This window comes from Dermacentor andersoni, chromosome 9 (genome assembly GCF_023375885.2).
Source record: "Dermacentor andersoni chromosome 9, qqDerAnde1_hic_scaffold, whole genome shotgun sequence".
NCBI classification, from domain to species: Eukaryota; Metazoa; Arthropoda; class Arachnida; order Ixodida; family Ixodidae; genus Dermacentor; species Dermacentor andersoni.
Window position 1 is genome coordinate 117,123,486 of NC_092822.1, and position 6,000 is coordinate 117,129,485.

Below are 6,000 nucleotides of genomic sequence, written 5' to 3' on the forward strand. Positions count from 1 at the left end.
GCATTCTGCTCCAATAAGATTACAGTAGCAGTGGCAGGGAATCCGACGCGTGACCTTGTGCTCAGCAGCAGAGCGCCGTACCTGCTGAGCGGCCCCACAAAACGAACCCGCGGATATACGCAAAGTGCCTCGAGTGCGGCAATTTTTCGTGTATTCGCGTGCTTCTTTGACGTTCGAAAAAAACATCTATGTAGCACGTATTGAGCAACAGAAAGCTATATCTCGAGTTTTTCATGTTGCTTTACCTACTTTGTTCTCATTGGCACTTTTCATCTACCTATAATAATCGAAAAGTTCATTGAAATAATTAAGACTAATTATTTAATAAGGCGGAATGCAAAAAATAATCTGAGTATCTCCAAGCAACAGCAAACAACATTACATTGGTTCTCTCCAGCTACGGTGCAGTTGCACATTTTTAAAGTTTGGCTAAAGTTGTGTGGAACATACTGAATTATGTTTACACGATGAAATTCATTCACTATACCCGAGCTTATGCACTAACTTCGCAATATCTGAGCTTTGTTATACTGACCACACCATGACATGGCAACCTTACACCTACCGCTTTCGCCACCACGGCAAGAAAAGCGTTGCGGAAGTATCTATAACAGCTTCGCTGTACAAGGTAGGAGCTGTTGTTGGTGAACCGCTAAAAGTAATGGTTTACGTAGTTTGCTGACTGGAGACCACGTTGGCAAATCTCCCATCTATTCTGAACCGCTCAACTTATTGCTGCAAATGTACAATCAGCGCGCGGCAACTGTTACCTTGACCGGAAGGCCCACCCTCTCGAACCTTAGCAGGGCCTGTCAGCAGGCTTCAGGTGACCTGGCTTGAGTGTCGGGGATGTTCGTCGGAGTTAATAAATCAGGTACTACTTAGAGACCCGGCAGCGGCTTTTTCCTAGCAAGAACGTGTAATCTACAATGCCGTGGGATGCAAGGAACCGCCTCTTCTTCTTCTGCAACTTCTATATAGATGTAGACGTAGACCCCTCTAGCATACTGGCACGTACCAAGTCTGGGGGACTGGCCAAAAATCGGGTAGGTCAAAATAAGCTGCAAAATAACAGGTAAAAATTTTGCACTGGGTAAGTTAGAGTCGAAAGATAGAGATCGAAGAGCCTGCATAATTTTACGAAAATAAGAATCGTACCATAATCATAAAAATAAAACAATTCAAATTCAATTTGGGAGAAAGAAAAGGAGGCTTGAAATTTTGTATCCGGAGTTAAAGTGTCACTGATTATAAAAAGAAATCTTGGATGGCAGCGCTGACCTTCCAGTCGCTATGGCCAAATGTAGAGGCACCCAAAGATAGTACATTCGGAACAGTTAGATGTAATCCAAAAACAGAGAGTGGTGTTTCTAGGGTTCGTTTTCTTACGCTAATAAATCATCGACAAGAAATTAAAAAGATGATGTATGGCCTCCGCTTCCCTATACGCTTTATCTTTAAGAGCACTGAAGAGCAGAGGATTACCTTCCTGTACTTTTCCTTCTCAGGTGCCAGTTTGAATCGAAGGAAGATGCAGTCGTGATCAAGAAATAGTGCTTTATTCCCAGTTTGCAAAATATTGCTAGGTGTTACTCCAAGACGATAATGTTAACCCTTGGATTTAGTGTGACGTATCCATAAGCTGCCACTGCTCGTCTGGTGACAACGACGTGCCTTGATTGATGTTGGCTGGCTTGCATGTTGGCCAATGCTTGCTACCCTTGTAAATATAAGCTGCAGACAGTTTGCTCACTCTGCTTTCACGTAACATTTATTTGGTGGAAGTGCTCCATGGATATTTCTGAGAACAGAGCTTTCGCAGCGGACGCCACCTCGAGCCTATCGGCAGGCCTTCAGTTGATGACACGTCACCGCCAGCCACGCCTGCGACCATTGTCCAGTTTATCGTCCTCGCGCAGCCCCGCGATCCCGCGAGCTTTTCCGAGGCTAACAGCGTTGACGTGGGTGAGCTGCTCAGCATGTACGAGCGAGTCAGCAAACGGAATGGCTGGGATCCAGCTATAATGCTCGTTGACGTCATACTTCACCTCGGCGGAAGCTCTTGCGTCTACTTTCAGACCTATGAGGACAATCTCACCAGATGGGACACGTTCAAGCAGCACCTCCATGACCTTTCCGGCAACCCGTTTGGTCGACAGCTTGCGGCAAAGAAACAACTGGCGGTACGTACCCAGACGTCAACTGAGCCTTGCTTGTACATACAGGGCGTGCTGCCCTTTTGCCTACAGCCTGACCAGAAGATGTCCGAGGCTGACAAGATCGCTCACGATGCGATTAATCTGCTCGTCTTCACCAACGTAACAACTGTTGACAGCGTGGTCCAATTGTGCCGTCCTCTAGAGCAAGCGAAATGCCGGCGCATCTCTCCGCAGTTCGAGCGTCTACCGGATACCGCTGCAACGTCATCGTGTGAGGTAACTACTTGTCAAGCATCCACATCAGACGACGTGACACCCATCGTCCGCCGAGAACACGAGGCCGCCGTATCCAGCTTCTTATAAACCCACTGTATCAGAGGCGTTGAGGCCGGCTGTTTCATTAATCCAGGCCGTTGTCGGCACGGAACTTGTGAACCTTGGCCTCTTCCTTCCTGTCTGCGCCATGAACACTGCTGACACCACTCTTGTCCCTGCGGTTAGGTCTCGTCGTGGACCGTATGCCCTTCATCGTTCCAGAAACCCGTCGGAATGGAGAGCAGCCGATAATAAACATATCTGTTTCCACAGCAGCCGAGCTGAACACATTGCTCGCTATTGGCGCCGCCAGTGGCCCTCTTACTCTCATACCCCATTTCCAGCTTATACTCTAGTCCCTTCCGTAGTGCAAGCCACTATCCGCCTCCTACCGAATTATCTGCACCGAATGTCCCTGAGGAAGGTACCCGCTATGCCCAATCACTTCTGTCGCATTGCCGTCCGTCTCGTTCACTGACTCGCTGCCGCTCTTCTTCGCCGTTCTTTAGCCGTCGCGTTTCGCCGGAAAACTAGACTGCACAGCTTCGGTGAAGCTGCACTGTTGACCTTGATCCAAAATACTCAGCTGCGCTTATGTGCCCACTGGAACATTGTTGAAGTCCACGTCGACGACGTGCCCGTCAGAGCTTTGGTTGATACTGCGGCGCATGTCTCTGTCCTGAGCGCCAGTTTTCGTCGTCGCATGAAGAGGATCCTTACACCTCCCACGACCAGAGTCGCACGTGTCGCTGACGGTGCGACGGTCGCTGTGGTTGGGATGTGCACAGCTCGTGTTACCATTACTGCTGACCAGGTGGTTGTCATTTTTACTGTCCTTGCGCATTGCCCTAAGGACCTCATACTTGGACCTTATTTTTTTTTGTGCTAATTCCGCTCTGATCTATTGCTCTGAACGGCTTCGCCTCTGTGAACCAAATGACCAACCTCCTCCGTCTCGCTTACATTGCAGCCACTTTGTTCGCCTACCATCTAAAACCACGACATATGTTGAATTGTCATGTTCGCCAGCCGTTCCAGATGGCGACTACTGCAAGACGCCTTTTACTGACGTCCTGCTCCTGCACGGTGTCGCTGCATCCTGCGTTACGGTAACTAGAACCTGCCTTCCACTAGTGAATTTTAGCTACATCAAGCGAGTACTTCCAGAGGGGCTTTCCGTAGCCCGCCTTTACCCCATGGAAGACTTTCAGCTGAAACCTTTTGTAATGGATGCTACATGTCCTCAGAAGGGCCCACCAACACCGACAACGTGTGGCAGCCACGCTATTCGCAGCATGATCGCCAGTGACCTTCCGCCTGGGCAAACTGAAGCACTCAGGCGTATTCTCGAGTCGTATCAGGACATTTTCGACTTCCGTAATCTGCCTTTGGGTAGGAAGTCCGTTGTCGCACATCGCATACACACAGGCGATGCCAGTCCTGTTAACCGTCGCCCATATCGAGTGTCAGCGTCTGAGCGAAACGTGATCCAGCAGTAAATCAGCAAAATACTTGCGAAGGACATTGTCGAGCCTTACTTCAGTCTCTGGACGTCCCCTGTTGTTTTAGTTTAAAAGAAAAGATGGATCGTGGCGCTTTGGTGTGAACTATCGCCACCTCAACGGTATTGCGAAGAAAGACGCTTACACGTTACCGCGAATCGATGACGCCCTTGATTGTCTGTATGGTGCCGCTTACTTCTCCTCTACCGACCTTCGATCTGGCTACTGGCAGATTTCTGTGAACCCTGTCAACCAAGAGAAAACGGCTTTGTAGCTCCATATGGGCTTTACCTGTTTAGGGTCATGTTTTTCGGTCTGTGTAATGCCAGGCCACATTCGAGCGAGTGACGTACTCTCTGCTTCATGGGTTCAAATGGTATAAATGCTTCTGCTATTTAGACAACGTAATTGTGTTTTCTCCTGCGTTTGATACTCACCGCGAACGCCTCTCAGTGATTCACGACGTGTTCCGCCATGCCGATCTTCAGCTGAATTCATCAAAGTACCGTTTTGGCCGTCGCCGCAGCATGAACCTTGGTCATATTGTGGACGCTGCCAGCGCACGACCCGACCCAAAAAAAATTAGAGCCGTGAAGGACTTCCCTGTGCTCAACTCTGCCAAAGACATTCGCAGCTTTGTCGGTTTCTGCTCCTATTTTGTTGGTTTATGAAGAATTTTGCAGTGATTGTGAAACCTCTCACAAATCTTCTTAAACAAAACGCCCCTTTTACCTGGGGTCCTGCACAAGCCGCGGCTTTCTTCGAGTTAACCATGTTCCCACAACGCCTCCCATTTTGGCCCACTTCGACCCATAAGCCCAAACCGAAGTCCGCACTTACTAGAGCGGTTACGGAATAGGCGCTGTCTTGCGCCAACGTCCATGTGGAGCGAACTGCGTCGTGTCAGCAGGCTGCTGTCCGCTTCGGAGCGAAATTACTCAATTACAGAACGTGAGTGCATCGCTCTTGTATGATGAGTTGCAAAATTTCGCTCGTATCTATTTGGCTGCCTTTTCACAGTAGTTTCCGGCCACCATGCCCTCTGCTATATCGTCTCCTTGAAAAATCCTGCAGGCACACTCGCATGATGAGCACTACGCCTGCAAAACCTACATGGTCGTATACAAAACACAAAGATGCGGATTGTTTGTCGCGCTACCCTGTGGCTGAATGTGACTATTGGCGCACTGAATTTCTCGATTGTGTCGTTTCCGTGAGCCACTTGCTTCACATTGCCGACGAACAGCGTCTCGATGCCTACTCAGGAGAAATAATCGAGCGTCTGAAATCCTCTCCTATAGCCACGCCTCTGTGTGCATGTTCACCCTGAAGGATGGTACCGTATATCGGCGTAAAGTGTACCCTCACGGTCCTGACATCCTCCTCCTTATACCTTCACACCTGCGCTCCAGTTCTTCGTGAGCTTCACGATGCCCCAACCACTGGCCACCTTGGTATCACGGGCACACATGACCACGTGTGCCGTCGCTTTTAAGGTCTGGTCTAGTACGCTCAGTGCGGCGTTATGTCAGCAGCTGCGAGCTCTGTCAACGCCGAAAGAAACCATCTACGCTTCCTGCTGAGTACCTTCGACCCATCGACATCCCACCTGAGCCATATTAAAGCGAAGCTTTCTTCGCCTCTTCCTTAGACTTTCTGCTGCTGTTTCTGCTGCTGCTTAGACTTCCCTGTTTCTGCTGCTGCTGCTGTGGGTTGCTGCTGTCGCAATCACCGCGTTGGGGGATACTTCAGAGTGTATATATAAATGACAGGCGCGAGTAAGAGAGGAAAGGCGACGGGAGAGATCCGTTTTCACCCCACAGTGTCGAATGTGCACAATACTGGAGTCCTGCAACCCGCATACATATGTATACAACAGTGTTGAACAATTTTAAAACACTGTAGCTTATCCTTTTCGTGAACAGAGCAATAAATTCTCGATATTCTGTCTGGAAACAAGAAGTTTAATCATTAAAACTAACGATATTAGTGTTTTTCTCAGCAACTTAGACTACAAATTTGAT